This window comes from Peromyscus maniculatus, chromosome 5, assembly GCF_049852395.1.
Source record: "Peromyscus maniculatus bairdii isolate BWxNUB_F1_BW_parent chromosome 5, HU_Pman_BW_mat_3.1, whole genome shotgun sequence".
NCBI classification, from domain to species: domain Eukaryota; kingdom Metazoa; phylum Chordata; class Mammalia; order Rodentia; family Cricetidae; genus Peromyscus; species Peromyscus maniculatus.
The window spans coordinates 104,109,849-104,120,357 of record NC_134856.1 but is presented as its reverse complement, the minus strand read 5'-3'; the positions used below and the strand labels follow the sequence as shown (position 1 = coordinate 104,120,357).

At 45.9% G+C, this 10,509-nt stretch overlaps 1 non-coding gene across 1 annotated transcript; it reads left to right on the top strand.

The window, feature by feature from the left end:
• Window positions 1-290: 290 nt before the first annotated feature.
• On the top strand, window positions 291-372 carry Trnas-gcu (transfer RNA serine (anticodon GCU)). The gene has a single exon. It is a non-coding gene; the product is annotated as a tRNA-Ser (tRNA).
• The last annotated feature ends 10,137 nt before the right edge of the window (window positions 373-10,509 follow it).

The window sequence follows — 10,509 nt, the reverse complement described above, 5'->3', positions numbered from 1 at the left end:
CACGCTCCAACGTCTGCAGACAGGGGCCGCCCAGGACGCTCCTCCCCGGTGCTCCTGTCCTGGGGACTGCTTTGCTGAACGCTGCGGAAGCACACACATCCCAGCATCCTTTTGTTGTTGATGTTGTTGGGGTTTCTCGCCCCTCTCCTTTTCTTCGTTTCTAGTTCTTTTGTCTGGGGACAAGCCACGTGTCCCGACTGCCCCAGTGCCCCAGTGCCCCTCGGAGCGCCACAATGTGGCCAGGAGGTAGAAAACTCTGACCGAGCCACGTGGTGCCACTGGCATGCTCTGACGAGGTGGCCGAGTGGTTAAGGCGATGGACTGCTAATCCATTGTGCTCTGCACGCGTGGGTTCGAATCCCATCCTCGTCGACCTGGGCCTTTTATTTATGACCGAAGGTTTATGTGTAATTGTGAATTCAAGCCCAGCTAGAAATGTATAATGTAGAATCTGACTTGCTTAGGACGGCGGCTTGGTTCCAGCATATTAAATCTTACTAAGCTCTGTTTGGGTTTTAACCGCTGTGGTTGACTTGGCGCTCATTGGTTGCTAGGGTGCCAGCGAAGTGCCTGGCTTGATCAATTTAATGCTGCTTCTCCTAGTGAGTTCCCTCCGGGCCACTGAAGGAAAAACAGAAAGGGTGAGAAGAGAAAGAAGGGGGTGGGGAGAAAAGGGGAGCTGGACGAAGCTGAAGTCTCTCTCCACTCCGTTTTATTACTTTCATTTCATTATGGCATTTTCATGTATCAGCACTACTGTGAGCACTAAAAGTGAAAGATCAGAGTGTGCGCAGGCGTGTGACACACACACACACACACACACACACACACACACACACACACACACCAGAACCACCATATCAGACTGAAATTATTACTGCTTCCATACTTTGTACATAATGCAACACAGGCTATATTTTCACGTGTATTTTGGATCTATCTAGTGAGTAGAATGGCTAGAATCTTACAAACGACATTCTCTAATTATGCTTTCGTTTGCTGTCAACCTGTCTGTCCTTAGAATTACTAACTCCCCTTCCCCCAGGCCGAGGGAACAATTGTTAGAAGAATCAAAAATAATGTAGAAAACAGATGATAAGGTGGGGGCGGGGGGCCGCTGTGACATGCCCTCTTTTGACTACAGTGATTACCTGTGCAAGATCGAGGCAGCTAAAAATTCCAGCATGGGCGGCAGAGGGACCACAGAGGCTGCAGCCCTAGCTGACCCTGGCTGCTAGGGAAGGGACAGTCCCTTTCTTTGGATGGGAGTAGTCACTAGTATGCTGCCCATTCCCCCACACGACCCCATGACCATGTGTATATAGGGAACACTAATCAGACTAAAAAGGTAAATAAATAAATAAATAAATAAGGACATGAAGATGAAAGGCGGGTGGATGGGGTGTTGTTTCCGAGGAGATTTAGACAGGGTAGTAGGATCAAGATATATTGTATACATTTTTCAAAAAATAAAAATATTGTTTTAAAAAACTACTAACTGCAAAAGTTTTAAATAATCATAAACTGTTAAAAAAAATACACGGAAATTTATGTTAGTATAAAATAGCCACGGAAGCCAGGAGTGGTGGTGCATGCAGGAAGACCTCTGTGAGTTCGAGGCCAGCCTGGTCTACAAAGTGAGTTCTGGGACAACCAAGGCTACACAGAGAAAACCTGTCTCAATAAACAAAACAACAACAAAAATCAAACAAACAACAAAAAAAGCCAAAAAAAAGTTATCTCAGAACTTCTATATTTTGCATTCACAAAATTCTTGTTTTTCAAAATTAGCTTTTATTTATTTATTTATTTATTTATTTATTTATTTATTTATTTATTTATTTATTTATTTATGTTGTTTGGTTTTGGTTTTGACAGGGTCTTTCTACATATCCCCAGCTATACTGGAACTCACTGTGATAGACCAGCCTGGCCTTGAACTCAAAGAGATCCAGCTGCCTCTGCCTCCTGAGTGCTGGGATTAAAGGCAAGTGCCACAACACCCAGCAGGCTTCTTCTCAAGTTTTGGTTCTAAAACATCACACAGGCCCAACAGTTCACAGAATAACTGCTTAGGCAGTCACAGAGCAAGCACCTGTATAACCTCGACCAAGGAATCTCCTCAGGTCTAGCCATTGACCCAACCTTCACATCCGTCACTTCTTACATTTTCTTACCACCAGTTTATCATTCTTACACGTTGATGCTTACTGAAGAGGTCTCAGAGTCAGCACAGAACACACACAGACACCGAATTCTCAGCACAAAGATTTATTAGCCCAGAGAGGAGACAGGGTGGGGCGGGGCTGCCTCTGGACAGGGTAAGGACCGCAGCAGGCGTCTTCATAGGAGTGGTTTTTAAGGAGAAAAAGGGGAAGTCTGTGTTAAGATGAGTTTAAGTCGTGATTGGACATGTTAGCCAGATAATGAATTTTGATTGCTGGACCTTGGTGTTTTGATAGTTGGACCTTGGAGTTTTAGTCAAGCATAAAGAACTGGCCAAATAAGGGAAAAGACCGGATCTCTGTGTGTTCGAGGCCAGCCTGGGCTACCACGTGAGTTCCAGGAAAGGTGCAAAGCTACACAGTGAAACCCTATCTCGGAAAAACAAAACAAACAAACAAAAAATTTATTATCTTCCGATTTCTGAGAGCCAGAATGTTAGGAAAGAGTGGCCTAGCCGGTCCCCCTTGACCCTCCCTCCCCCCAGCTGGTGTCTGAGCTTCCTTCACACAGTTGCAGTTGAGACACCAGCAGAAGCATCAGCTGTCTTAAGGTTGAAGTACAGGACTGGCTTTGGTGTAATCACTAACCTGGTTGTTCAGAGGATGTTAGACATTCTAGACAGCTGTGGCCAGGGGGTGGCCACCCCCATTGATGGTCATTTGAGTTCTACGTAGGTTGCTTACAATGTATTGCCTTGTTTCAAAAGAGCAAGCCTTAAGACCCAGAGAGAGTGACAGAAGTCACCATCACCATAACCTAACTTAGGAAGTCACAGACCGTCATGTCCAGTGTATTTTTCTTGGGAGTGTTTAAGTCTGTCTAATGCCCACCCATGAGGCGAGGCTGCACAAAGGGCCAGTAACAGGAGCTGCAATCCAGAGGAGCCGCTGAGAAACAGCCTTCCACACCTGAAAAGCCCCCATTTTCCCCACGAGGTACAAGATGTTTTATTGTTTTGACTTAGTAACATACGAGTGAGGGGGAAAAGGACCTACAACCTTTTCTGACTACCTAGAATTGTTTTTGTTTTTTGTACTTAACACAGAATCTCATGGAGTCAAAGCTAGCCTCAAACATTAGTGTTAAACATGACATTGATTTTCTGGTTTTCCTGCTTCTATCTCCCAAGTGCTGGAATTACTGACGTGTGCCACCTTAGTTGGCATCCATGTTGCCGGGGACAAACCCAGATGCATCTCTACAACTGAGATACATCTCCAGGCCCTTGGGATGTTTGGGAAGAAATTTGTAACAAAAAACTAATATAGACCTTTTCAATTTTACATAATAGAAATATTTTCCAGTTTGCCATTTGTTTTCTAGCCTCATTTCTAATGTGTTAAACACTTCAAATGCACGCATATTAATATTGCTATATTGTTTGTATGTTCTGAATGAAATACTGAAGGTTCACCTTAAGATAACTAAGATTGTCACCGTCACATGCATCATCATCATCTCCCTCAACACTGGCAACTTGCCATGACAGAGGAGTTTAGGACCAAAAAGAGAATGGCTGATTTCCACATCTGACACTGTTATCCCTATTTTGGTGCCTCAGAAGGGCAGCTGGGTCAACAAGTGAGGCTAACTTAGTGGAACTAGAAAGTGTGTCCCCATCTAGTCCAAATTCTAGGACACAAAAAGAATGTGTCCAAGTGTCTGAGATGGCGTCTTATAAATCAACCTGCAGAAGGCGCTAAGTATTGAATTGAATTCAGACAGTTATTCCCCGTGTGGCCTTGGGCAATTAATTCACTGCCATCTCTATCCCTGACCTTCGTGATTCCTCTTTTGTACATAGAGACTATTGGAAATCCTAGTGTAAAAGATCTTTTCAGAATCAAATACGCTGCTATACCTCCAGGGATTTCTTTCATGTTTTATCATTAATGTCATTGTTACAGTTTTATTCTTTACATAATCGTATACCCCACAATGTCATTTTTCACAGTGCAAGGACTGACCCAGCTCTAGTCCACCATGTGCTCACATTTGCCTGTGACCTCCTAAGCAACCAGTGTGGGTACAGATGACACTCATCTCTGCTGCATCTGCCCTGAGCTCATCACTTCACATCTGGCTGCCACTGTGGAAGCAGAGTGAGAGGGACGCAAAGTGAGTCATGGGAATTGTGTACCACCAAGGCCCTCTCCTGGTGCCTTTGAATATCTAATTCTTGGTGTAAGACATTGCCAAGGCCTGAGCAGGGGAAGCTGCCAGTGGTGGAAACTGAAAATCACTGTCAATTTTCTCCTAGCACCTATGAGCCGACTCTCTTCAGTCTTCCCAGAAGGAATCAACAAATTCTGAAGTTTTCATGTTCAGTTCAGCATTGGGCTTAGATTACATGCCGGTCACTGCTCAAGAAGGGGATGTGTGAGACAGAGACGCTCCCCTGTGAGGTGCTGTGGGCGCCTAGAGAGAAGACAGCAGGTCAGAGCAGAGGGCTGAGAATGAATGGGCTTCAGAGGAAGAAACTAAGGGGAGATCGGGGTGTGGAGGCCACGGGCACAAAAGTAGCGACTTCTCCGACAAAAGAATCTGTTCATCGGGTGAAACTTTCGTCCAGGGAAGGAAGGACTGACTATCAATAATCTGGAAAAACTGTGTGTGCTGGGGAGTAATAAGTTGAAATCCAGGTTGGGAGAGCAGATCTCCTGAAGGACTTCAGCAGAGTCACACGGAGCAAGTGAGGTCTGGAGCCTCTTTCTTTCTCTGTGACAGTCAGGAAGGCTTAATTAACATGGTAAAAGCTGAGGTAGGAAATACAGGGCTCACCCTAGCGGGGAAAGGCTTTGAATGCGGGACATTTCATCCTCCCGGCCTCTGTCTGTCACATACATGGCACAGCAGTTCTTCACAGGACTGCCATGGCGAATGAAAGACTGAGTGAAAAAGGAACAAGGACAGAGACAGCCGAGAGACGTGGCGGGTTGCTGCCGGTGAGGATGAAGGACATGGAAGCAGCAGATGCTGAAATGGAGGAAGGTACACAGGTCGCCGCTAAACGAGGGGGTATTAGCAAGAGGTTAGTTCTCTCCTTTGGGGCTCAGCTTCACCTCTGAAATAAGGATAACGAGACTGGGGTGATCGCTCAGTGAACCTCAGTTTAGTCCATGAACACATGTTTAAAAAACAAGGAAGGAGGGTAGGGGTGGTGATGCGAGCAGCTGGGGACAGGCGGACTTGGGGCTCCCTGGCCAGCCCAGCCCGCTTGGCAAGTTCCAGAACAATGAAAGACCCTCTCACAAAAACGATAGGACTGACTGAGGAACGGCACTCGAGGCTGTCCTCTGGACTCACACACACACACACACATTCACACACACACACACACACATTCACTCACTCACACACACACACATTCACACACACACACACATTCACACACACACACACACACACACATTCACACACACACACACACATTCACACACACACACACACATACACACACACACACACACATATGCACTTATACATAGGGACACCTGCATGAATACACATGCATACACACATAGAATAAACTAAAAGTAGTAAATACATGGAGACAATGATTTGTGTTTGTGAAAAAATTAAGTTGGGTTTAAGTAAAACAATATAACCGACATTTGACCCCTCCCGACACACACTGCTGAAGAGGTTGTGGCAATGACTGCTATGACGTCTTTTAGAATATCGAAGAGGCCTGTCTCAGCGCATATGGCTGCAGGTGCAGACTTCAAGTAATCATCTGGACGAGGGGCCGGCTTTGTATGACAGGGGAGACTCTGGGAAGCTCAAATGTGAGTTCCAGAGACAGAAAGACAATCAAAAGGAAAGAAAGAAAAGAAAAAACGATTAAGCCAAAGACAAGCCGAACTGCCCTTTCCTGGTGTTTGGACCTGGAAGGCCTTCCATACAGTGTAGCAGTCCCAACCCAGAAATAGAAGAGCTATTTATCCACCCCACCCTGGGCAAGGATGGGGTGGTGTCCACATGGTGTCCTCCAGTTCTGGGTCAGTCTGAGCACAGAGGTGAAGGAAGCCATGTTAGCCATGTGAACAGGGCCTTATGAACTGTTGGGGCCTCCCTCCCACTTCCCACCAGTGCCACTGCTAATCCAGGCTTACAGATGCTCAGTAAGTGCTGGGAAAAAAAAAAAGAAAGAAAGCAAACTCCAAGCCCTTCTGTTCCTTTGAGAAGCACCATTAAGCTCCCGGGCTTGCCCGAACTAGCCATCAAATCCAGGCAGGCCGAAAACTTGTCATCTTTCTACCTCACTCCTGTGTCTCTCTGCCAGTGTCTCCCCTCCCAGGAGAAACTGAAATCCAGAAAACTGTACTCAGAGTAAGAAAGCAATGATTGATTTCTTAAAGTCGTGTGTGTGTGTGTGTGTGTGTGTGTGTGTGTGTGTGTGTGTGTGTGTGTGTGTGTGCTGGTTTTTCCTAATAAAAAGTCGTAAATCCCGGGGCCAGGTGGAAAGCTGAGCAGGTAAGAGCATTCCTGCTCCCACATCCGGTTCCCAGCACCCACACTGTAATTCCCACACAGCCTGGAATTCCAGATCTGACATCTTCTTGTGGACTCCACAGGCATCTGTACTCACATCCATAAAGCCATATGCACACATAATTAAAATAATAAAAATATCCAGGCATGGTGTAGCACGCCTTTAATCCCAGAAGTTTAGAGGCAGAGATAAGATCTCTGTGAGTTCCAGGCCAGCCAGGGCTATACATTAAGACTATGTCTATAAATAAACAAGTTTAACTGTCTTTTAAAAGTTCTAAATTAGCTGGGTGGTGGTGGTACACACCTTTAATCCCAGCACTCAAGAGGCAGAGGCGGGTGGACTACTGTGAGTTTGAGGCTAGCCTGGTCTACAAGCAAGTTTCCAGACAGCCAGAACTGTTACACAGAGAAACCCTGTCTCAAAACCCCAAAACAAACAAATAAATAAAAGTTCTAAGTCCCAGCCACAGAGAGACACAAGATCAAGATTTATAATGTGGTAACTACCTTCCTTGGTATATAAAAAGAAAATAAGGTGTAATTGCCAATAACCATTAACTAGAAACATTTAGAAAAAATGAATAAATCTGAGTCTTCACAAAATTGAAGCTTATTTTGTTTTTGCCAGGTAGGAAAACTTGACATTGAACTAGAAGCACTTGGAGGACCCATAGGAATGTTTTCAAATGGAAGAAGCTTTTAGGGGGACCCCTTTTGACAACAGTGAAGCAAAGAATCATTACTTCATTAGCTTATCCGGATATATTGTCTTCCTTAGAGTGATTGTTGCTATGATAAAACACTGTGAGCCAAAGCAAGTTGGGGAGGAAAGGGTTTATTTGGCTTACACTTCCATGTCATAGTCCATCATTGAAGGGAGCCGGGGTGGGAACTCAAACAAGGTAGGAACCTGGAGGCAGGAGCTGAAACAGAGGCCATGGAGGAACACTGCTTCCTGGCTGGCTTCCTATGGTTTTCTCGGCTTGCATTCTTTTTTTTTTTTTTTTTAATTATTTAATGAATTTTATTCTTCGGCTTGCATTCTTATAGATCCCAGGACTACCAGCTGAAAGGTGGCCCCGCCCACAAATAGGCTTGGTCCTTCCACATCAATCACTAGTTAAGAAAATCCCCTACAGGCTTGCCTACTGCCCCATTTTATGGAAGCATGTTCTTAGCTGAGGCTCCCTCCTCTCAGATGACTCTAGCTTGTGTCAAGTTGACATATAACTAGCCAGCACAAATATTCAGTGCTCGACATTGCTCCAGAACCTAGGAGACTTAAGTGATCAAAATATGCTCTACCCCCATCTCAAAATACGCCCATCCCCCATTTCTAAATACGCTCTCCACCAAATCCAACTCCCAAGGTATTTAACTTCTGGTGACAGGAGTGTGAAAGTGCAGCTGGTGAGCAGATGAACGAGAAAAGAACAGCCTGCCAGACCCCAGATCCCAGGACAGAAACGCAGGATCACTGGGGGTGTGTAGATGACAAGCTGTCAAAAAGGCCTCACTCAGAAGATGACTTTCTGTTGTCAGGACTCAGAAATCCTTCCATACAGAGTGGAGGTCCCAACAAGAAAGAGAATAGCTATCTGTCCGTCCACCCCACAGTGATCCTGGGCACTGGAGGCCCCACATGGCTGCCCTCCTCTCAAAGATGAGAATCAGGCTATCTTCAGAGAAGACGTGACGGCGGTGCTGTGGGGTCCCTTCTCCGTGCAGGTAACCCGTGTACTGCTAAACTACGATCATATTTTGGTCACACCAGTCATAAATAGGAAGGGTCCCAAGAAGCTAATGAGAAAAGCAACAGGCAGAACAGGTTTAACCTCAGTCATTTGAATCCGCGAAGGAGAGAAAGAGAAGCCTGTTTGTCTTTACCTACTGCACATGGGTACATGTAAAACTAATAAACAGGGCTTTTTGCAGAACATCGAAAGAAACATAGCTGATATCCATTAATGCAGTGAGACATTTTAAAGACCACAGAGAGTGAGGAAAGGGACTGAGCTCCATGCTTGACCTATGGAGGAGTAATGGGACATGCCCAGGGGAAGATGAAAGATTAGAGCGAGGAAAAAGGCCTAACCTAAGCTATCCACCCTAAATTCACGGGTTGACAGGTTCGGGGACCACATCTTTTGTCGGCTTTGGTTGAGTTTTCCTAAGGGGTCATTTGAAGGCATTAGGGTCATCCTGGGGATATATGGTCTTGAACTGGTAGATAGTAAGTCATAGTTTCTTCATATCTTTTTTTAACCAAGCTGGTGCCTAGTCCAGAAGAGTCTGACTTGAGTTTGCTGTAGAAATTGAGAAACCTAAATGACTTAAATCTTCCCTCCCCAAACAGATAAGGGAAACGGGGCATTGGAGACTGCTGGGAACAGGACTGACTGGGCTCTTTCATGTACGCTATTCGACCCTAGCTAAAAACCCCAGCTACATTACCTTAAGTGGCCACAAGATGGAGACAGATCCTCTCCACAGATCTTCAAGATGGCCGAGCAGCCCAGCTCTGCCAGCTCCTCCCGAGGGCCGACAGTTCCTTCCTTCCAGTTCTCCTCTCTGCGCAAGTCCAGCTTCAGTGGGTTCAGGTTCCAAAGAGTCGGCTGAGGAAGAAAGGGGCGAATGCACGTGTGAGGGTTCAGCTGCGCGCTCTCTCTCTCTCTGTCTCTGTCTCTCTCTCTCTCTGTCTCTCTGTCTCTCTCTCTGTCTCTCTCTGTCTCTCTCTGTCTCTCTCTGTCTCTCTCTCTCTCTCTCTCTCTCTCTCTCTCTCTCTCTCTCTCTCCCAGAGAGACTATTTATATAGCAATATAGCATATAGTCATTTAGCAAGCATCAGAGACCCGAACCACACACACACACTTTTTTTTTAACTTCTTCATTAAATGTTCAGAGTTAAAAAAAAAAAAAAAAAAAAAAAAAAAAAAAGGTACAGAACAGCCTTACCTGAAACAACATCCTGGGACAGTGTCTGTCATACTGGGAAGTTACAAGTTTTCTCAGGGTCTGCAAAGCATAGATCTATTTTTACAGCCCATGTCTAGACTGGCTGCTCATGCAGTTGCAATGTGTTAGACAGTCTGAAACTATTTTTACCTTAACCAAGTTATGTGTAGAATCATTTGATGTTTTCTAAAAGGCAAGCTTTGCGAGATGTCTTATAATAAGCATGTAACGGTCTGATTACAGCATTTCTCTGTCCCTTAGTGTTTACAGTAAGGCCTGCCCTTTTCCTACGATCCCAGGAAGGAAGCTTCTGGTAGCGCATTCTTTTTCCATCAACCCACACCATTCTTACTGCCTCTGCATAGGCTTCAGTATGGGGCAATGGTGTGTCCAAATCAGGGAGATGAGCCACCGAGCTTTCCCCTCTTGGAGGAACCCACACCCTTCCGCCCCTCTTCTATGCTCCACACCCTGGGTAAGGGGGTTTTATAGAGGGAAGTGTGTCCTCAGGGTTAGCACACAGAAGCTGCGTTCCAGTGGGGGTGGAGAGATTGGAGGGGAGGGTGGAGGGGAGGGTGGAGGGGAGGGTGGAGGGGAGGGTGGAGGGGAGGGTGGAGGGGAGGGTGGAGGAGAGGGTGGAGGAGAGGGTGGAGGGGGAGGCTGAATCTCAAGCTGAACGTAGAACTGAGTAATGTGTAAGCCCCCCCCCCCACACACACACACACACATGCCATGCTGGTTTTGAAGGCATAAAGAAGTCCCCAAGAACTGCCAAGGGTTGGCACCGAGACCAGGAGAGGTCACTGGTGAAGACTGAAGACGTCAGAGAAG